Raw genomic sequence first — 24,645 nt, forward strand, 5'->3', positions numbered from 1 at the left:
AGCAATTTTTAATTCCAAAATTTCGATTCACTTTTGACAATGTCTGTACAATCGTTTAACTTGGCTCGACTCAACATTGTACTTTCGGATTTAGTTGCACACGGCATCAGAGTGCTGCGAACGGTAACCGATCCCAGCAAGTTCTCGACCAGCACCAAATTCCTACAAATAAGAAATCCTACGTCCGAATGTACCCGCATCGAAGGCAATCTGCTGGGTAAGTCTTACTGATGAGTCCAACTAGCAGACCTCGTTCGTGTCTTTTTTCTTTTCCTTCCCTTCTTCAGCCCGCAACACGCTTTAAGGCCACCATGCGCCCCTAACAGGGAAATCGCAGAAGGAAATTTCGAACCCTCGTTTCAAACAGTCGCCGAATCTACTAAAATATAATACAGCTTTGCCACCTTCGTCCCTGATATATTTTTCCCCCTTCATATTAAACAGAAAGAAATTATCTAATATAACCCGTTGTCCATCGATTCCATAAAAATGTTTTAAACGTATTTCGTGTTGTTCGAAGGGACTCTTTGGATGGATGCGAAATTAATTTGTTTTCTGGGATATCGCGGTAATTTCGAGTCGCGATAAGATAGCCTCGATTTAACCCTGCGTCTCTGAATCAATCTTGCTGAAAACGTTCTGTGAAAATTGATGCGTAACGAGCAAGGAACTCGAACGTGTAAACATTGAGTAGCGACTGGCTTGTTATGTTTCCAAGCATTCGTGTTTGCGACGTAAATATTAAGTTCATTTGAAATCACAGCGATCCATCACTTTGGTATTTCCGAGTTAATGCTACGGGAGAGGTACGTATGGCGAGAAAATGCAATATACAAACGCGACGAAAGTTGACATAGTGGTGGCTTACGGCGAGCGACTGGAAAATGCCGTACACGTGCAAGCTCGCTTCTGCAAGGAAATTTTCCTGCTTGTCCAGTTCCAGCGGCGTAATACTTTTCAACGTTTCTCGGGAATGTCGGAGGAAACGAACAGTTACACGCACAAACGAACTTCTGCGTAGAAAATTTACGGCAAATGAAACGGCAAAGACTGCGGTCTTAGAACGCGACGCCATCGACCCTCGCGTAAAATCCTGAACAAAAGCACGTCGTGTACTGTCTTTAATTTTTTAGCGGTGGCTTAGTTTCTTTATTCCCGGAAAATAAGTACATAAATTTCTGGACACGTAAGGAAGGAATTTGGTCCGAAATAGTGTTTTCAAAGAAATGAATTTTTAGAACGGAACGATAACACGTTTAAGATTCATTTCGAGATTGTTCGGTAGTTAGTTCTAAAGAATCGTTTACGAGCGTGTCACATCAAATACTCGTAGTATAAGAGTGTTCTCCGTCCATGTAAAAATATTAAGCGATTGAAAATGGAACGGAAGTTTTTATTAACCAAACAGCGTAAGAAGCAACGTTTCCAAGATATCGAGCAAAGAAATGGAAACAAGTTCTATTTACGGACGAGAAAATATTTAATTTGGACGACTCAGGTGGGTTCGCTGAGAGAAGAAATTGTAAAAACAAGGAGACTACAAAAGGGAAACGGATTTAGTATTCTTTCGAAGGAAAAACGAACGCTCAAAAATTCTTAGTTATTTCAAAAACTAATTAATGAATGTGTACAACGTGTAACAAAACTGCGCAAAAGTTATGCGAACGTATTTCGTTTTGCCAATATACAGGGTATTCGGCCACCTCTGGGAAAAATTTTAATGGGAGATTCTATAAGCCAAAATAAGACGAAAATAAACTCTAACTTCTAAAGATGAAATTTTGACAAACGTTAATTTTTCTCACGTCTGATACCGGGTGACATTTTTTATTTTTCGAAAAGTTCGACGGTAAAGTGCACGCATATGTTAAAAACTTACACGTTTGTTTCTCCATAAAAATTGTTTTCACACGATTTATTGGTTTTTTACACCGTGTTCGTTGAAACGTGTCCCGTATAAAGAGGAAATTGAGTGTATAGTAAAACGAAAAATATAAACGATTGGCCTCCTCTCGAATTACCCTACGCGGTTACTGTTGGCCAACCATGCAGGAAGATGAAAGTCCGTTGGAGAAAGGTTTGATGACTATGCTAGATGTGACGAAATTACATAGCACAATGCAGTTAACTTTGTTATTGTGATACGCGCGGTCGAGCGTTGTTGCGCAGAAATATGAATCCGTGTCTGTTAATCAATGTGGTTTGGTTTTGGATCAATTTCCCATACGAGCCTCCAATTCGTTGACGATACGACACTGCTATTATTGTTTAACTTGAAATTAAAAACAAATGATTGATTATACGCTGGACAATTTGTGGAACCGTGTTTGACCGTAATTATAGTTTCGAATCTTAACAAATTTGCACCGTTACCTTTTGATCTTTTCCACGTATCGTATAATTTACGAATTTTAAAAAATTTGTAGTTCAATTACCTCCTACGGCCAACAACAATCGCAACTTTTAATACCATTATAGCGGAGGGGAAAACGTTTCCATCTGCCTCGGTTGCACTTTGTCCCAGTTTAGATTGATACAAAAACAGCGTTCGCGATTATTTCGCTGACACCATATCGCCGTTTTCCGCGAAAAGTAAAATTCAGCATAATATTTTATTGAACGCAGTCAATTTAATATATTTGAATATCTGACGAACGTTAACTCAACGGGATCGTATGATCGACAGACCGTATAATTTGTAAACTCTGTAGGGAGGATGTCTTAGAACCTATTTCGACCTGAATTATTATTTAGATGACTACGGTAATATGTAAAATCTGAAACAACTTTGAAGAAGGGATTAATACGAATTCTGCTACCCTGCACAACCCTTGTAAGCCCAGGACGCCAACCATTGCATGCTCCTACCCTATAATTTATAGTTCTTTTGATAGAGAGAATGAAAAAGGCGATAAACGAAGAAGGATAGAAAACTGCATACATTGTCTTGTGCTCGCTATAGTCGGTATTACTATTTTACTGTATATCTATTTTGCACTGTTTCAAATATTATTAGAGTTACCCATTATTTCTATCTAGTGTGATAATATATTTTTATTTTCTTATTTCGTGTAATTTATAAATGTTGCCATCTTGCAATTTAGCGTATTTCCAACTACAGTGGCTGCATAATCCAATAACAGGCCGTGTTTCAGTCGTGTCACTTTCCTACCAGGGAGCGATATTATTGAAATAATTTCGAGTTCGCGGAGAACAGTTTCAGAGACTCAGGTGTATACGAACGGTGGGCTAACCACTTAGTGGCCTTGATTGGCCAGTTGAATTTAACCCGACTATAGTGGGTTTACGGACAAGGGTAGTAAGCAGATTCGTAGCTTATCTGTAGGATGCCGTCTGCGTGGGTTACACGAGCTCTTCGAGAACCGAGACATTATCGTTTATAACGTACGCACGATTAAAAAGGGAGTTTCCTATATACACGATGCAAAAGATGATATTTCCAAAATGAATTGGAAATAATCTAGAAGAGGGACGATCGAGTATCTAATGGTAAGACGACGTCTTAGAGCAGATGGCCTACAGGGAGAAATCGATGGCTAAGCGATTATTTACAAGGGGAAAAAACGAGCACAGAAATTACCACAATATTTTTTGTAATTACTCACGTTCCTCCATGAATTCTATCCAGTCATCCTATTTAGGGAACACTCTAGTCAGCATCTTCCTACACGTATTTCCCCTAACTCCGGCCTGTCTAATAATCAATCACACGCAGCTGTATGTAGGGTCTTAATATACCCTCATCCACATCCCAAATGATGTTCTAGCCATTTTTCTGGAACCAGATAAAGTCCTGCCCGGGACCATCAAGGCCTCGTTTTGAATCGACCTAACCTTGCTTCTGTGACATCAATTTTATTCGAATTCAACAAGAACCGTAAATAATCTGGCTCGAACTTCTTGTACGATATCCTTCTTTCGTACTGTTTCGTTAGTCTCGTTTTATATTCTTATTTTATATTCCCCGTTGCTATTTTTATTTTTAATATTAAAGTAGTCTTCTTATTATTATCCAAATTATTCTCCCAATTGGAAACGGCGGATCAAGGAAAACTTAATTTTAACGTCAAGATTGGGAACGCCGTATGAGAAATTCAACGGGAGACCGAGTCGGTGTATAAATTTTCTTCGAACGTTTAAATAATAAATAATAAATCGTCTTCCCGAGTGAATTATTATCGCGATGGGTCGTCGTAGGTAAGGATACTACTTTATTTATCGAAACAAGATATCCGGGGACAAATTTTCCATGGCGGTACCATTAATCTATCGCGCCGGAAATCGTTGCCGCGTCGATATTAACGAATAAGCAATAAATACACCGTATCTCCTTGCGTTATCGTTGTCACGGCGAGCAGAGTTTTCCGCGAAACGATTTCAATTTCACGCAATAATTGGCATAAACGGCGCGAATATGGTAATGCGTCGTTTTACGCGTACCGAAGTTTCGGACAACTTCGGGAATAGTCGGTATAATGACTCCTCGTATAGAAAATTCAGTTCCCACCTATTCAACGTCTAGTTCTGGCGCACAGAAAATTCAGGAAACACGCATTGCTTTGCATATATTAAAACTAAGTGCTCGACGGCGTAGCCTGCATCGCGTTCGTGATATCATAAGTATATGCGGACGATGAATCGCTCGCAGGGTTCCGAGAACAAGTCTTCCGTGCTCGGGGAAGTCGTTTAAATTGTGTTATTGCGGCGCGATAAATTACAGACGGGGCGGTATGGTTCGGTGGGGAGGGACGAACAAATTTTTCGTAAAAGAGCACAACTTCTCGGCCCACCAACGGCGATAAGTTTCAGAGGAACGAAAGTACCGGAGCATCCCCAGCGCCAGGGAATTTAACTTTCGTCGTGATCTCTTGAATCTGTTTAATCTTCTGCTCGTGTTATCTATTACAAAACAGCCACGTAGACGCGACTCGACTTTTTACGAAATTTATTTCGTAAATTAACCTCCGTGGCTCGAGGTTTCGCGATACGAGCACGGAACGACGTTAATCCTGAGAATCAATTAAATAGGAATATCGATGAACGTTACCTTTGGAATACTAGAATGGGGTACTGCAATTCTTATTCATTTTTGTCGCTAATTCATTATTGCTCGCGAGATCCAGGCAGCTTCTAAATAATTATTTTTTGAAACAACTCGTTTACTGTTGCACTACAAATATCTATATGATCGTTGCGAAATTTGTCAGACAACTCTCATAGTTATCACATAGATTGCAATCTTTTTTGGATCGTTCGATGATTAATAACGGCGCAAACTGTAATTATTCTACCTTTCATGTACTCTAAAATTGTAAGTTGTTCGACACAAACGTCTTGCTTTAGTTTTCTCCGCAAGAAGAAGTCCATTAGCGTGGGGTCCCAGTTAGGTAAGCGAGGCGGCCATGCTAAAGTTCCATTACGTCAAATCCAGCGATTCGAGCGTTCCCGGTGGGAATTTCACGTTTAATTTTTCGAGTAAAAAGTCATTAAAGGAAAATATGAGCTTGCACGTAAAAGAAATCAACGTACGATACAGACAACACCAGAAGTACTGATAAAACGAAAATAAATGTAACTCGATCGTCGAATATCTAATTTGAAGTTTATAATATTACTTTTTTTTGATTGTGTGATTGTTGAAGTGTTGATTAACGTTTCGTTGGTGCTGTTTATTCCAAACACAATTTGTTGATGAACCTAGTCCAGGAGACCAACAGTAAATTCCAACTATATATTGTTAGGATTTTGTATTGTTTAAGGAATCCCTTTGTCTTTGCTATGATATTAACTCGATCTAATGAGACCTTCTGCCCCGTAGACTTCTGGTGCCACGACTGATTATATGTAGCTCAATCTGGTGCACCTCTCATGTTCTTTGAGTCGTGTTCTCACGCTCCCCCGAGTTTCTCCAATGTACAACTTTCTGCGCAGACATGGTATCTCATAAACTCTCGATGAGCATAGTTAGAGACGTGGTCCCTCGAGAATTGTAAGTAACTGTCCAATGTGTACCTATCTTGCGATAACTCTCTCGATGTTCTTTTTTCTTACTACTTTGAGCACTCAGTTTATTGTGTCATGTAGATAAACTTGTTTTATGTTACAGCTACTTTCTACCAGTGTAAAATGTCAATCAAGATATCTACTCAGGATTTCATCCTCTCAACAGTGAAAATAGAAAAACAAATTTTCTTTTAAATGAAATTCTTGACCAATATTTTTAACAAATAAAGAATTACTTAAAATATAATTTCTATAAATCGCATTTCGAATCATTCTTAAAAGGAGTTTTCTCGTTGACGTTTATTGCTTAGTTGCTCGGAAAGCTGATTATAGAGTTTTTCTAGAAAGGATGTTGACATAGCTAGTCATACATAGGTACGTATCTCTCCGCGTGGCAGGTTTTCTGCATACTCAATTAAGGGGGTTATTACTTTATGGTCGAGAGAAGTTCAAACTTTAAGCAGGATTTTCTGGAATTTACCATCTCCTGCTTAATAGCGGTAGACGTATCATAATCTCATATTTGAAACTCACGGATAGACGTGTATAAGGACGACTGTAAAGGATTCCAGCATTAGCGAACTGGTTTCCTTTAATTAGAGTTTTCTGGTACGACCCTGCTTTGCATACTTGACCAACCGAGAAAACGTAGAAAGGTGCCAAGGGTTATTAACAAATTTTAAGCTCAAATTTGTTGGCTCGTTCTTGCCAACGCGTAGAATTGCAATTTACGAATTGACTGACATTATTTTATAGCCGCAAATAACATATTTATTTTACATTTTGGCTCAAAATATTATATTCAGAATAATTTCGTAACTATAGTAAGAGTGATCTGAAATAAAATTGAACTAAATATTAACGCTGGCTTAAAATTTTGCTCCTCCGTGTGACCTGAAATTATTTTTAAGGTAACTTTAAAAAGGTTAGCTCGCCCAAGCAGTTTGTTATTTCTGTTTTATGTTTGTGCTTACACGGCAGTGAAATAATAATGTCGTGTTCCATTTAAAACACACAAGATGACTTTAACAATAACTTGAAGAACGGAGAGAAACATTTCTCTTTTGGTACCATCAGATTCTTCATAAAAAATTATGAGGGCACACTTTACATTTTCTCGTATCTCCAACCGTTTGGCAACTATTTTATGAGCCGCTTACCTAGAGATAACTTATACAAGTATTTTTCGTAAGTCCTTCCAGTAGAATGTTTTACATTTTCTTTAATATCTGATCACTACTCTTTCAATCTGTGGTATATAAAAATAATCGTTCTTTCAAAATGAGAGATTACCACAGTTTTTATTAAAGCTTGTCATATAAATTGATAAACAAACGAACCGGAGGATTAGAAATGAAGTAAATCGAAAACAAATTTGATTTATATGTTCAATGATGCATTTTATAATTAACGGTACGTTTATTTCGTTTGAATAATAAATAAATATTGATGTTTCGAAAAATCTGTAGTATTTTTGCCGTTACTATGCCGTTTCGCCAATTTTTAATCAAATGTGGGAGCATTTCGCGTTTAACGACTAATAAATTCGATGCATTTGGCGATTGGTTTTCGTGATTGCTTCTTTTCCCATTCGTCGTGGCTATAATTATCGTAACGATTACCTATCACCCAATTACTAATAATTATTTCGTTCGCGTTTCACCCGAATCTATTCGGCGGAAACTCGATATCCTGTAGCGAATGGAACACATATGAATATCGGGGATTAGAAAAATGGAGAGCAAACTGCGATCAATGAAAAGAATTAAATGGAAAACGTAACATTACGTTTGAGTTCACTTCAGTATGATTTATAAATAGAAAATGCAAAGAATGCTTTTGATAGATCAATGAATGTAATTGGATTTTTTATATTTTTTTAACTTTTCTCGACTTAAGTTTCAAGTTATCAAGCAAACCGATCGACGCGTATTAATTAAATTCAATTATGCTAGTGGCTTTTTTTCGTTTCCATTTCAAACACGACAAGGTATTATTTATTACATAATCGCAATGAATTTGGAGCGTGGTATAATTGCACGCGTGCTGGAATTTTATCGCGTGCAGAGTGCCGCCGCAAACATTCATTAATCAGACCGTCCAACACGTGTTATCGAGACGGTGTTAGTTTGTATTCGGAAAAGTTATTACCAAAACTAAATTTGGCACTACGTAGAGCACGTGGGCGTAGAAGGATAACGAGCAGGTTTCGCGGGCGTGCTGAAAGTTTAGCTTCCGTGGACCGTATAAGCTCAGCCGAGTTAGTACTTCTAAACGTAACGATCACGACCGTATAAGTCTTCCAGCTTGATTAACTCTTATCTACCCGTCTTCGTCGAGCGAGAGAGGTCGGTAGTCTAAAAATTGTTTAGATCCACGGAAGAGAGCAGAAAGAGAGAGACGAGAGAAAAGTAATGGAACGCGGCGAAAAGTAATGGAAAAAGTAAGAGGGAAAACGAGCTTCCCCATTCCATGGCATTCAATTAATGTTTTCCGCGGAGAAGGCACGTTGCAGCCAATAATTAGCGAGATTCGTGTAATTGGAAGCGAACGCTGAATATATAATATTCGTTCTGACATTATTAATATCGTTCCGGCGGAAATCAAAGGAAAATACGGTTCAAAGGTTCAATGGGAAATGTGACTCTACCCTTCTTTCGTCTCCGTTGAACGAGAAATGATCGCGTTTCGTTAAATTTGTTCAAGTCGCGTTGTTTTCGTTTCTAAGATTACGGATAAAAAGATTCGTCCGTCAAGATTGGTCGATGTTTATTTACGCTTTTAATGTATTCCTACATCGTAAATCTCTCTCACTTACAATTAGCGGTTTGCAAACGCGTAAAACCACGTTGATCTATTATTTATCGTTGACAAACGTTGCTCTGACTCTTTAAGGTGTAAAATAATGTGTTAAAAAAATCAGTTTTTACGCAACTCTTTAAATATTTAGATTTCTTGTTTGAATTATTCGATCGAGCGCGATATTTTTGAAAAGAAATACGGAAGTCTCAACTTTCAGCGCGCGAAAGAAACATTAAAACGTGACGGAGGATCCATCATGCTATGGAGACGTATGACATTTCACGGAACAGGTGCGAGTTGTCATATTAATGGTATTACGAATAAGCATAAAGACATTCTACCGTGCTATTTGCTAACAAGAGTGAAGGATACACCGTGGGTCGAAGATGGAATAATTTTTCAACGAGACAGAGATACCACGCATACTGGAAAATCGGTTAAAAACTGGAGGAATTTGCCAGCACAAAACCTCGATTTAAACCCCATTGAAAACGTTGGGTCTTGCTCGAGGAAAAAAGTTCTCTTGTGAATATCATACTTCACCGTCATCCATCGATAACCTTTAGTCCAAGAAGAATGGCATAAAATCAGCTCCAATTATCGCGGAAGATTAATAGAGACTCGGCGAATAAATTCCGTATTGAAAACAAAAGTCCCTCGATTATAAAACAAGATTGTTCGTAATATATTGTCACGAGTCTAATACGTACCATTATTTTTAGAAAAATGCATAGCGTGTTTCAGTTTTGCCTATCGCTATAAATCTGCGTTACCTTAAAATTGGCAATTTTAGAATCCATGGAGGGAAGTTTTTCCATCATGGTCCCGTGTTCTTGCTTTTATTGCTTCGCTAACCAAAATGTAACTTCGAGAAACGCAGAGTAGAGACAACGTTTTACGGTTTTTCTACAAATATTGACGAAGAACTTCGCGCAACAGATGCTTGCAGTTCTGACACAGGTATTACGCAAAACTTTAACATGACTGAACTTCGCTTCCATACGCGGGCAAAATATAGGCAAAGTAATGCCGATCGATAAATTTCAAATTCCAACGAAACGTTTGAAGTGTGTAAAAGAAGTCGCTTCGACTTCCTGTAAAACAGATACTTGAAGTTACTTGCGTAATTAGAAACTTCTGAGTACGAGACGCATTCAATGCCTAATCCTCGCGACTTCAAATGAATTTTCACGAAACACTGGGTAAAATAATCTTCCATGCATGCGTACAAAATGTGTTTAAATTAAACAAAGTTTCGATAAAAATATGCAGGGCACTTTTCAGAAGTGTTTTATAATATTTTGTATCGCAGAAAAATTCTTTAAAAAATTTAGATTATCGAAAGGTCTTACCCAGTATTAAATGTGTAAAACTAGAGTATCGGCGTAGGGTGCATTGACTGACTGGTTACGTTACGAGGGGTGACTACCCCTAACACCTCTTTTGGTTCTGCTTCGGGCTCTGTATATACTGTAGTTATAAATAGTGACCGTCAATAATTCGAAATGCAACATTTAATAACAACCCATCGCATAAGAGAGTTTATAGATAGTATAAGCATAAATATGCGAAAAAAGTATTCAAGACTAAGTCAAATTATTTTCTAAAAACTGAAATCGTATATCCAGTTTAATACCTTTGTAACAATGTTTTATGTGAATACCGCTATACACGCGTGAAAGGAATAAAACGTAAAATGTAAATTTTATTTCAACAAAATATTTACACGAAAATAAATATTACCGTTTATTTACACGGTACATATTGCAGTAACTCACCGCGGGAAAAAATTTTAATTCTGCAGTGTAAAATCCATGCAGAATTAATTTCTCGCGATATCAAAGCTATGATATAAGCTCGGTGATGATATCGGGAAACGTTATCCTATTATTGTTACTTACAAAACGAATTTCAATTCGATCTGCAATCTAACATATTACTATAGTGTACGTGACCTAGATAAATTGAAAAACGAATGACGTTGGAAGACACGATGCAAAAGGCAGAATCGAAGAAGAATAAGATCAAAGATTTATTTAAATCGTTGGCAAAATGCGTACCGTTACAAAAGAAGCCCAACAGAACGTCAAGTACCAACTTGTTAAGAGTACATAAATTTCCTCCTGTTTCGTCACGCTATCATGAATGGAATTTAATAATATTTGCATTTATTAATATACGACTCGTAACATGTTATACATGCATAAACAGAGGTCGACAGCTGTTGGTCGTCGTTCTGGCGAACAACGGCGTTGTTCGAGAGTTGCTCTTAAAACTTCGAAACGGTTACACGTATTACCGTCTTCCGTGCATCTTCGTTAATTATTGAATAAATTTTATCGCCCAACTCGCCAAAAATGGCCACCTTCTATACGCTAATCTATTTTCTGTCGATTACAACACCGTATAAATCAGAAAAAATAATTATTCTCCGCCTAAAACGATCGAATAAAATCGTCTCCAAAAATGACAATTCAACCCCAAATATCGTATCGTAAGTATTGTTTATTGAAAATGTTGACAGTCTATAGGGGTTTCGCGAATTTCGCGAGCGTTCGACGAGCGTGGGAAAAACGAGGGATCAATTTGTTAAATTTGCCTAATCCAAAAACTCTGTTCCCGCAGCTCGCGGCCAAGGGGTAGAAGCCAGACGACGGTGGAACAAGAAAGAAGAAGAAGAAGAAGAAGAACAGGAAGATAGTTAGCTTTCACGAACCACAGAAGCTCGAGGGTGCTGCTGGCTGGGAGGAAGTGGCGTGTGTTGGTGGTGGTGCGACCCACCCTGTTCGGGAAAACGTGTCGAGAGGGGTGGCAAAGGCTGGGGAGTTATATCGGGTTTCCACCACCTCCGGGCGAACTTCGCTTCGATGCCCGTGTCGTAAACAAGCCGGACAGACCGCACGAACACACGAAGGAGAGGATCGACGCCGGTGACGATCGCCGGGAGGAAAAGAAAGAGAGAAGGAAAGCAAGGGAGAAGCGTTTTTCGCAAACGGCTACTTTCCCTACCCGGTTTCCCTTTCTCTCTATTCTCGATCGCGTTCGTTTCGCTCTGACGTTTTCCCGGGGCTCCGAGCGCCGACGCCGTATTCCACGGTAAATAAATCATGGAAATTTATTTACCGAATTATTGCGACGCGCTGAATTCAAATACGTTCGGGGAAGTTCGACGGCAGTTCCGACGCTACGTGCGATAAAATGGTCGGGAGAAAATACATACGGAATCTTGTTGCGACTATTGATACGAATGGGAAAAGAATTTTCTTACCGTGCTCGCGGCGGAACGCGTCTGCGAAGCTATTGACACGTCCGATTTTCGACGCTTTTCTATTCTAACTGCTGGGTAGACCCGATTGATAGCGATTCGGGCCCCAAATCGAATGTAAATATATAGGAATAAAGTTGAATTTCTTCTATGGTTGTACAATTTTTTGGCGATTTTAATCTCTGAGAGATAATTTCTAAATTTTCCTAATTTCCATGTCTGTTTGTTCGCTATCACGGTCGTCCAGAGTTTCGAATCTGTAAATACGTGTAAGAACACACTGATTTATTGGGCCATTCGGAACATAAGGCCGCGAACACGGTGGACGCAGATTACCTGCTTTCCTGCAACCAGCATGAATTCGCGCGAAGAAAACAAACGATAGCTCATCGGCGCTACTTACTGGCGAGCAAGTTCTCTGCGTTCCAGCAGACTCGGACGTTTGTTATTTATTGAGGGGAATGTTATTCCCGTGAGAATTTATATGAATAAAATTTGATTCCAATAACCTCAGCGAACCAAGAAATAAATTTGATCCATGAATAATAAACAGCCGTTCGTAATACAAAATTTATCGGGATAGAATTCTACTCGAAATATGTATTATTTAACTAAATATTCTTTAGAATCGAGGATAGGTATTTTTTGCAAAACTCGAATTACGCTTTCGGATAAATTATTTCCAAGTAGAATTTTATAATTTTTATATAAAATTTATGAACCTCCAAATTGGATCGACATTGTCTTCTATTTGTTATAGAATCATGAATAATAAAATTTTCAAATTTATACGATTTTTTTCATTCGTTTGTTATCAACTTTGAAAATTTATGAAACATTTCCATGCATTCGTTATAGAGTTACAAAATTTGTAAAACTTTTTCGTACATTCGTTATAAATTTGATATATTTCTGTTGATACGTGGTATTTTTTAATTGTGTATCATTTAAAAATATACAAACGATCTTCGAATCGCCGAAAACTTTCTGTCCACAAGATTATTACTGACCCGATCTCCTCGATGTCATACAACTTTTGTGAATAAATTTTTTCCCGTCTCTAAAAATAACAGAGATAATCAAGGTGATCAAAGTTATTGATCCACCCTTCTATAAACACAATCTAGTGGTGAATATATGACATTAACGAGTAATGAAAATTGTAGAAAGAAAACTGACAGGTGATGCATTATATTGTACTATGGACAATTTGAACAATCAGGTACGATTAATATAATTTTTACTATATCTATGTAACTACTGAAAATGTGACAATGCACTTTTATTTTACATACTAACATTTTTATGAGGATTAAATCAATATTTTCTCAAAAGCTACTACGATTTTAAAATTGTAAAACCGAAACCATGTACAAACTCATGTTTAACGCATTGCTGAATGCCTAAGTTAACGCAAGTTCAAAGAAACATCGAATTATTTGTAACCTGTCAGTCAGGAAACTTGCAAAACAGGCAAGGAGGCTGCCACTAATTCCCAACGTAAAGTTTGGTAAACAAGAAAAGAGTGACTGACAGTATTGAAAGCTTTGCGGAAATCAGTATAAATAGCGTCAACCTGTGTGCCAAACTCAAAGCAGCTTGTTATAAAGTCGCAGTAAGCGCAAAGGTTAATATTTATGGAACGATCAACAATAAATCCGAGCTGTTCGTCGATAATAACATGGCGGCGTAATAAGAAAGTAATAATTAGGCTACTAAGGTAAATCTATTGAGTCTATTAGGGAATTTTTCCATCGTATGGCGATATCTACCCTCTCTGTTTCTCCTACATCAACCCCCTCACGGAAAAACTAACTCAAACGTAACCCAATCCTGTTTTTAAATTAGAATTAAATTTTTAAATTTACTTTGATACTTTATTATAGGCGAAAGATACTATTCAGAATTGGATAAATTAATAGCAACTGTACGAAAGAAATAGCCATCGCTCATATTCAGAAAAGGAGTTGTTCTCCACCACGATAATGTACGACCCCATACATTTTTAACGACAGGACAAAAATTATTGCAGCTTGGTTGGGATGTTCTACCCCAACCATCGCAAGATTGATATTCGCAAGGTCCTATCTCGTCTGGTTTTTACTTATTTCGTACAATAGGAAAGTCTCTTCATAAAAAATCGTTCGAAAACATCGAAGAAATAAACGTACACGAGTCTGGATTTTTTTAATAAACAAAGACGAGGTTTATTTTAAAGACGTATTTGAGTTACCCAAAAGATGACAGAGTCTACGTCGGTCTAAGATTTTATATTAAATTTTTAAGTATTGTTGTCTGAAAGACGATGCCAAGTACGTTTTACAAAACAAAATTGTTTTTTTTTTCAAATTTTCATATGCAATCCGGTGACGTGTTGCCAAAATATAAATTGACTCTCGAGCAAAAATAATTTTTACATGCATACAGTGGAATTGCAGATGACTGTGTTATACAAAAAAATGTCATAAACAGAAGTCTCATGGCATCAAAGGATTTATATACGTCATTAACTTAGTTATTTCGTGGGTTTTTTTTATGCAAAAATATAACCATCAACCTTGAGTATTTTAAATAAAAATTCCAAAATGTCGCACTGGAATTCGAAAGCAGAGACGAGTAAAATATTATTCGATTAATGGCTAACCGATAAACCTAACGTATATGAATTTATTCGTGACGTTTATTCGATCGAACAGTTAAACTTTTATCTGTTCGTCGTGAAATATTTCGTTCGACGGCCGAAATTTTAATTTCTGTTTAACGAGTAACGGATAAACAGTTATCTATCACCGATTCGTTGTTTGAAACTTTGTTTGGGTCTGAAATCAATATCAAAGCACGGTTCATATTCGAATCGCACGATACAAAATTATTATACAGGTATTAAATTGTTCCTACGATTACAGAGAATTACACGTTGTTATGACATGTAGTAATGCTATACCTGCGGAAACAGTTCAATATGCGTCACTTTCCGCAATGGTCAATAACCGGAATTATACTTCATCATACGCTCAAATGAACTATGAGCTGATATGTCAACAAGACAAACGTGCTTATTGGGCAACAGTGCAACGGCGAAGATGTCCAATAAATACGTATAATTTAATAACATATCATCTGATAATTCGTTTGAATAAAAACTGATATTATTTCCGGTTATTTAACGCGAACCATCGGTGGAAGATGAAAGTTCCCAACTTCTTTTATAAGTCTTTGAAACTATATTACGGCCATTCGGTTAAATTATTAACCGCTTGGTCTCAACTTCAAGAAAGGATCATCGACGCAACAACAAGAAGAACTTTCCTGGTACGTTGCGGACGCCACAACGTTTAATTCTTCGCTGTTGTTGCAATGTCCAATAAACACGCTTTTCTTGTCGCGATAAACAGCTGTTTCAACGCCAATTACTTTATATATAAATGTTAATCTATGTACTATATAATCTCAAGAAGTCTCGAAACATAGAATAATATTATAACATAACGAATAGAATTTATCAAACATGACAAATACGGTTAACTACAGTTAGATTGTTGACCATCGTACTATACAAGACAAGTTTCAAACTGGTTGGACGAAAATTATGCGCAAAGTTGAATTGGTCACAGTAGATCAGTGGTCCCCGAGATTATCAGATCTTACGCGCCTTGATTTCCTACTACGGGAAAACTCTACAACAAAAGTTTTAATTAAAAATAAGAAACGACTCAATACGCAGAACAGATAGTGCATCGAGTTAAGAATCCAGCTATCACAGGAGAAAGTATAAAATATTTCGTCAATTCGCTTCTAATATAAATATTTCTAGTTCGTAAAATTTTCTAATAATAAACAACGGATAAGATACGGACGTTATGGGTTCTAACGTTTCTAAATAAATAAAAATAGCTGATAGAAAACTGGTACGAACAACGGGAGAGATCGATGGCTTCGATTTTTGTAAATAAACGATGTACGTTTAAGGAACGAGACTGTCTCGTCAATGGAGAATGTAGAATGGTGTAGGGTTTAAAGGTTAATGGAGAGACAAGACTGTGAATACGAGACTTTTCGGATAACAAAACACTCGCTTTTCAGCGAGGTAGAAGCTGATCCACAAAAGGCAACCCGAAGTGTTGCAGACTTAGGAATTTCTACAATTACAATTTCACGGCACTTTGCTACAATAGACTCGTTAACTCTCTGTATTTTCACACTACCACGCGTCGAACCGAGATCTTCCAGGTTTGACGTGATTTTCTGCACATAACGAGCACGTACAACATTCAGAAAATGTTAAAATTTTTGCTGGTGTCACGAAAGACTCCAGGCCGAGGAGCTAATTATGCAAAAAAGAAGCTCGAAGAAACTGTAAGTACAACGAACCGCGAATGACGCGGGTCTTCCTATGCAACGACAAAAAGAGATGACAGAAGATTATGTTCAATAGCAAAAAACATGGGACGACCTATTTCCGAAGAGATAAACGGAACAGGGAGGGGCAGAATGTTTCTGATCGTATTGTTAGAGATCGATTGAATGAAACGGGTTCTTCATTTTATAAACTTATAAACGAAACTCTTACAAAAGGGCACAAGAAGGAGCATTTACAATGGTGCGAGGAACTCGTACACTGGACAGTGAAAAAGTGGAGTAAAGTCGTTTTCAGTGACGAATGTATGGAACGGTGTGGGGAACGTAACAATTTGGACAAGATCCAACGAAAGAAAGGGAACCTGCAATTATACACGATCTAAAGTCACGTGACGGATTAAGAAACGTTCGTATTTAGAAGTCTCGTAAGCAAAATTTGAAAAATTCTGACAACGAATCGTTTTTAACAGAGTTAGTCGGTTCGAATCAGGGATGTTTCGCGTATAAATTATAAATAAATAAATTATATAAATGTATCTCTAGCGCGGTAATCGTTAAGGGAAATCTCGTTCGCCGTTCAAACAGTGACAATATAAAGCTGGCTGTGACCAGAAGAAACAAAAGCATCTTTTCAACGGGCAACCGCACGGAGACGGAATTACTTTACAGCCACTGTACCCGTAATTGTTAATACGTGTTCAGTGTTTTCACGGAAGGGAAATAGGATTGAGTTTACTTTGACGTACAAACAGAGCTTTCAACGGATTTTAATCGCACACAGAGCGCCCTACTCGCGTACGGACGGATGTTATTTCAGGTGTTATTTCATACCTGCCTTGGAACAGCATGTTTGCTTACAAGCTCATGCAGCAATGGTTTTTATACGTCCGGTTTCTCTACGCTTGACCGCGTTGAATTCGATACGGGAAACCTTTTAGGATGTAATAACTGTTCGTACCGAAATACGCGGGTGGAAAATATTTTTATTTACTCGAAGCAGGAATAGTCGGGAATCATATTTGTTGCTCTTCTCCCAGTGTATCGACGGTATGTTTAATTTTAGGAAAGGCATCGTTGTACACCGTCGGATTATTGTTCTCCAATTTCCATAAAAATATTAAATTTTCTCGACTGTAGAAACGATATGTACCAGCACGAGGCTACGTTCGCTAAATTGTATAAACTTCTGTCGACGCGTGTTCCACGGTACGCGATCGTGTGTGCAACCGGAGTCGCACACGTACGGAAAATATTGCACTCCCGGATTTCATTTTTATCTAGAGCCGCACAGGCTCCTCTTCCGTCGCGTCTTCTCGTCTTCTTTTGTACGTCGTCGTATCGCCGTACACTTGTTGTTTTAAGGTTTCATCACGAATAAAAGTGCAGGAGCGTCGAGAGACTGTTTCCCCGCATCAAACCACTTCGAAACACGTACCTCATCGAACCGTTTCACACCGTTTTGCGAGAAAGCGATCCGATTTCTTTCATAGACGAAATTCAATGGTCTTGAACCGTAAATCATCGTATTCGCCTCGAAATATTATTATCTTTTTTCATTAGCGTTAGATTTAAACGAGTATCTCGCCAACAAAAATTTATTGCGATCGTTACGTTACATCCAGTAAATGAGAAATTGAGATCCAGTGAAATTGAGAAGCGTCGCGATCCGAAAGTATTTTTCCGGGAACGGAATCGTACCTCTCGTTATTGAATAAAACATGAGTCGGTACGTAAGCGAAGACATTTTGAAAAACCACACAGTGGCGTTTGTCACGCGGGAGATAATGATCCGAAGAATATGGGCAAGTTGGTTGGGGAATTTTCATGCGGCGAGGAAATTAATGTTCCGACGTGGTCGGCCCAGTCGACCGATGTAAATCCCATGGAGCATCTATGGGATTACGTGAAACGACATTTGGATCTATGGGTCGTTCGCTAACAAAAATTAATTACTTTCGTAAATTACGAAGTTGTGGGCTCGGTTATCGATGGACTGTTACGCGAGGTTAGTCCATTTACGAACAATACGCGTGAATTTTTAAAATTCGAGGCGAAATGCCTTTTCAAACGGATCTGCCTATCCAATTTGAATAATGAAAATTCCACTGAGTACGAGTTAATACAGAAAATTCCAATTATTTTGTACAGTGTGAATTTTTTAAATTCGAGGTAGAAATATCTTTTCAAACGGATCTGACTCTCCAGTTCGAAGAATGACAATTTCACTGTATACGTGTTAATAGAAATAATTCAAACGATTTTGTACAGTGTGAATTATTAAAATTCGAGATGGAATTTTGTTATTGTTTTCACGTATCATGTACGACACGAGGACGGAAAGTTTAAAGGGGCTTATAAGTCGTAAACGAATCGTTTCCAGACAAAAGTTTGTCAAAGTTTTAGCCAATGAGATTACACAGAGTTGCTTCTAGGCGTGACGCGATTCGTCCATCCGCGTTATCTGCCGTTACAATGTGTCACTAGCGTCGCCAACGGGTCCCTTAGTCCCTCTACACAAACGTTTTGCAACCTTTTTCAGCCAAACGCCTCTTCGCAAATTCTTTTTCGAGCGACATTCGCCCCTTGGACGACCAACGTACCAATTTTAAAACGCACTAAACAAAGCACAGACGACTCTATTATCATTATACAAAAGTTTGCATGTACATGACGTGATAAAAAATTTTCAAAACCCCTGCAACAAAGGCTCGGACTTAATTTCGATACGCATTCTCGAATTACACGGCGGTGCAACAACGCGGGATAATTAAACGCGTCGACGTCACAAAACTAATTGCGGAAGCCGACATTCCGTACAATTATCGTTGAAAGGGTCGCGCGAGTGATAATTGCGCGGATTGTTACAAGAAAAATCATTACGCGTGCCCCTGTAAGAAATCGCGACTGGAACAGAGGGAACGAAATTTATTTAGTTCGAGCGGAACGTACGTCACGTTAAGTCACCTTTCAGATACGTGTTACGTAGGTGTCGATGCCAGGCGAGGGTGAAATACTCCTTTAAAAATTCCGTAAAACCCTTGAAATATTAAGGCCTCGCTAATAGACGGTCTATTTCGAAATGGGGTCACCGCCATTAAAGTCGAACTTCAAGAATTTCGCCCCGGCACGAAAGTCTTCGCCCGTTGACTAAGGCCGCTACTATTTCAATGTCGACATTTACACGACAGCTGTCGAAGACAGAACCGTCCGTGCCCCGTAGAACGGACGAGAGTCCGACGAGCTCATTCTGGGTCTGAATAAATTTTTTAATAGTCGTGTTTCAATAGACAGCGACCGTGGTCTGCGGCTGTAAAGCGTTCTACTCCTTGCTTCCTTCCTTTTGATGCACGGTAATTGTTTTCCGCGACAAAACGCACGCAAATGAATCGGTACGACGCTCCGGGGCCCTCGTCCCGCGAGGCGGGCAATTGTGTGATAATGCAATTTCGTCCCTGGCAGACAACAACGACGTAATTCGAAAGAATGTCCTTCCTTCCGCTGCCAAACGTCTTCGTACCTCCGCCCCTCCACCCGGATAATGTTCGCAAATTGCTCGTGCCGCAATTTCTCCCACCTGGCGACAAGATTTCGTCGGTTTACTCTCGACTCTTTCGCCACGGAACTTTTCGACCGTCGAGCGTTCAAAAAATATCATTTCGATACTCCGCGAAGTACAAATACAGCGATCGACGACCGTTATATTTTTCATATTTTCATTGAAACTCGTGTTGACATCAAAATTCTGTTTTTCGTGTCTTTGCATCGATCGAATTCAACGTTCTGCAACTTCGAGTATGGAATCTAACACCCGCCGAATCCAGCGTTAAATGCAATTAAGATTACGTATCCTGAAGATATACAATACAAAGCTGTATTAGTACAGGACACTTTTCAGAAGGAAATTTTATAATTTTGTGAATAAATAAGGTTCGTTTTTTTATGTCTAGCGAGCTAGAGAACCTGGGTCGGAAGTGATCCGATTCCACGACTGTTAATCGTAATTATTTTACAGTGAAGATCTATCGAGACGTTGTTCCGAGATTTCTGGGAGATCGACGATCAAAAAATCACAGTTTACGAGGTTATCGCGAACGGAGTGTCTCGTTGGATGCCATGGTCTATCCGGAATACTCGAGTCGGGTGGGAACACCCTATCCTATCTCACGTACCTCTACTCGAAAAACACTCGAATACCGGAAGAACTCTCGTGCATAGAGTATTCAAGTTTCCAGTTGGCACTCGGTGCCGCTTCTATTCTAAAACTCTGTATTCGCGGCCTTTGTTAGTCGCAAATAAAAGTCTGTTCTCTCATAACTGTCCGTGGGCGTTAAACTTTCGCGAGACAACCGCCCATTACGGAAATGTTCCCTTGTAGACAGTCATCTAACGTTTTCATTTGCGAACAAAAACGCTTGCGTATACAATGCCTTTGCCTTTGCCCGAGGCTAACGCAAGTTGACAAGTAACATCAACGTATTAATACCTTTTTCAACGTACAAAGAATCGCTATTGCTTATTTCCAGCCCTTCATACAAAATTCTCTTCAAAATACAGAGACATTGTTAAACTGGATAATAAAAAAATGTTAGTAATATTTTGAAGAACGTTGTTAAACATCGATAATATTTATAATTATTTAACACTGAATTTAATTGTTAAATAGTTCAAAGTATACATATTTATGAATATTTATCAACCTGTTGGTAAAATAGAATTATTTTTTAATTTAATGCTCGATAATTTTTAATTAGGAATGCTTTCGTTTACTCTGAGTATCAGTGTCAAATTTTATAATAATATTTAACATGATTTGACGCACTGGCGCGCTGATTTGCTGGTCAGAAGCGAGAGTCAAGTGACGTTGGAACCGTATAATAATATGTTAACGTGCCGCGGGGCACATGTTGCCAGAGAAAGAGGATTTTCATCTCGGTAGGATTTAGTTTCTCTAATTAGATACTGTAAAGGGAGGTTTATTTACCTGGAAATGAAATAGTCGTATTGTAAAGGACGCGAATATTAGGATGATAAAAATGTCGACGCAGAGCTCGTTACATAACATAAATATCGAGCTCAGATTATTCTTACGAAAATATTTTTTTTCCACCTGAAATGCTCCATACCCAGGGGGTAAAACCATCCCCCGACGCGTCGCGACGTTAGAGACGAAATTTCCTCTCTAATGTATACGAATTTTCGAAACGGTTTCGACTCCATTAACCGCTCTAATTTATTACACAAACTACAAGATCTTAAAATCACTGGTAGTTAACTTTCTCGGCTGTCTAGCTTTACCAACAAATTACAGTAAAGTTTCATAACATTTACTCCAGAAGTATTAGAGCTCGTTACGAGGTCACACAACAATCCCATCTTGAGCTCCTTTCAATTTATTTATCAACTGGTAAATTGTTGGGGAAATTTACTGGTTTCTACGGACCAACAATGAACCGGTTAAAGGTTTAAAACCGCTTGTTGATTTCTATTACAATTGGAGCGATCGTAAAACCAAACCAAAGGTATGATGACGTTCAAAAAGACATTCTTTTGCGGAATGTTGCAAGGATGAGCAGTTTAGGAGGCAAACCACGGGTCAGGAAAGCTCAGAACTGAGTCGGAAGCCAGCATACGACAATAAATATAATTTTCAAACAGAACGGACGACCAGCGGCCTTGGAAGTTCCTACGGAATTTAATAATAATAGACTGAATTCAGTATCTCTGACCACGGCGGAAAGGCGACTAAAAGCTGCTGGTTTAAACGGTCGTATAGCTGTCAGGAAATTATTACTTTTTTCAAGCAAAGATAAAATACAGTTGGAAAGGGTGAAACATCGCAAAAATTGAACATCCACGACCCGAAGCTAAACCTTTTCGAATAATAAATCCGAATTCTGAGTATTTAACTCGTATAGAGAAAGGTTTGTCAATCTGTAGCAGAAGAAAATATTGCCAAAGATTTTATGCCTAGGTAGAAATTTTCAAGTGTTCGATATTCAGAATTTCATGAAGCACATAATGTTAGAAATATTCCCTGAACGTGTCAAGCTAATCCGCTTAAGTTTCTTAGAGATATACGACTTCAAGAAATGTCAGTCGGAGGTATCCGCAAAAATATAGCGCTGCAGCTGCTATGGGAGGAACAACCATCGTCTCTTTCCAGCTACTTTGTAAGTAATCTATTGAATCTTGCCAACGTGTGTACTTACGTTAGCGTATGGAAAGTCTCTTACATCACTGTCGAGCAGTAAATCCAATACTGTAACAGTGTTTCCCTTTCTGGACAATTATGGATCTTGAAAAGGATTACTCTGACTTAGAAACAATACAGAAAACACACGTACGCAAATATTCAATTGATAAAGAGACAAAGCTCTCCGTCTGAACGACGTAAATAGAGAAAATTTAAGGCAAGCGACATACACACTCTCTCAGTACCAGCACTTTAGATCCACGCGGAAGCTCTTCATACTGCACATAAAAATTTAAGTAAGGACGATCGTCTCAGACGTTCCTTAGCCAGATATTAAAATAACAACGAGAGTTACAAGGTGCTCGTCGGTAAGATGGCTCCTGAGATTTTATTCAGAGGGTGGCCCAGATTTTTTCGAATTAATTTCCGAAGAATCATGAATACTTCACATTCGAAACGTCAATATATTAATAATACCTTTCTCGGCGCAGAGGGAACCCCGGTTATTACTTAACGTAGACGATTCCGCGCTCCTTCGCGTTCAATGGTCGATCGCGTATCTCATGTTTGACAGTACAATAACCGAACGACCCATGGTACGAAATTGTAGAGAGAGAAAGAATCGGTCGATTGGATCGCTGAGCCGGGATTCAGACTCGGGTCTTTTGTTTGCCGGACAACTGTTCTAACCCGACTGAGCTATTCAGGCCGTCGACGAATTCTTTCTCCCTCGACATTCAGAATGGTCGTCGTCTATGGCCCCCGGGGCCTGACAAACGCGACCGTTCTTGGGTCACGCATCTTCTAAATAACACGCTGAAACACGATTCTAAAAATCACAGGGCGAAAGAATCAACCAATCGAGTCGCCAGACCGGGATTCGATTTCGAATCTTTGGTTCGATGGACGATTGCTGTCATCGACAGAAGCTGTCCACGGGCAACGACAACCGACAAACAATTTTTCATCGACTGTACCGCGGTACAGGTCGACGACGACCACCGGGCTTGATTTAATTTTCGAAATGGATAACGAATAGAAAACTTGATCGCGCCTCGTCGGCGATCAAATAATTTCGCGCCCGGTGTCTATTCGGCCCGATTAAACGCGACACGATTAGAATTCATAGAACGTAGGATATCGGGACGCTGTGTAAATCAAGTTTAAAGCCCTCTAACTCGTTGACGAAAATACCTTGATTTAAGCCCTTAGCGCTCACGGCCGTGACTGATACGAACACGCCTCGCCTACAGATTTGTGCGTGCTCGTGACTGATACGGGGCTACTCATTTACTTTATCCGTCGATAGGGACGATTTATTTAATGGTATCTTATCTTCGAGCGTATATTTCATGACGCGTGTAAGACGAGATAATTGCAACGAATCGAAGGACCCACGATGGGGAAAGGGAAACGTCGATTTCAACGATGTTTTGATTTCTTACGTTAATATAAAGAAACGTGGAATTAAATAACTAAAAGATTCGACTCGTTCCCGACCGAGAACGCGAAGAAATCGCCTTCGGGGACGAAATGGTAATATCGACGGTTAGTATCGAAAACGTTTGTTTCTTATCACCTCGGTTACACCCAGCGAGGATCGATTTGTTACGTTTATCTTTGGGAAAGGGTATCTTGACAAGTCAGCTATCGCTGATACGAAGGCGCATGAACCTTTAAGAGCCGCCATTTTCACGAGGTATTCCTAAGAGCGGATAAATTGGAAGCTCGTCTGCCTTTCGACCAGTCTTTCACCGAGGAACGTGAAAAAATCGTAACGTTTTACGAGCAACAATTTTCTACCCAACAAATTAAAACATTTAATCTCCTTAAAATAATTCAACGAAGGAAAACGAATGCAATTACGCGAAATAGAATAGATCACCAATATACCCGAACCGATTACGGTCGTAACAAATTGCACGATCATTTCTACCGAAACTGGTCCTTTCGTTGCAAACATTTCCTCTCTTTTTTTCGCAATTCCGCCCGGTAACTTTAC

At 38.9% G+C, this 24,645-nt stretch overlaps 1 protein-coding gene across 3 annotated transcripts in view; it reads left to right on the top strand.

The window, feature by feature from the left end:
* The first annotated feature begins 985 nt into the window (after positions 1–985).
* Tpnt (troponin T, skeletal muscle) overlaps positions 986–24,645 on the top strand; it is a 127,544-nt gene continuing 103,884 nt past the window's right edge. For all 3 annotated transcript variants that reach the window (XM_076782323.1, XM_076782500.1, XM_076782413.1), the window contains exon 1: positions 986–990. The gene's annotated coding sequence lies outside the window, so the exon portion shown is untranslated. The remainder of the gene's footprint in view (positions 991–24,645) is intronic.

Source organism: Colletes latitarsis, chromosome 1 (genome assembly GCF_051014445.1).
Source record: "Colletes latitarsis isolate SP2378_abdomen chromosome 1, iyColLati1, whole genome shotgun sequence".
Classification (NCBI taxonomy): Eukaryota; Metazoa; Arthropoda; class Insecta; order Hymenoptera; family Colletidae; genus Colletes; species Colletes latitarsis.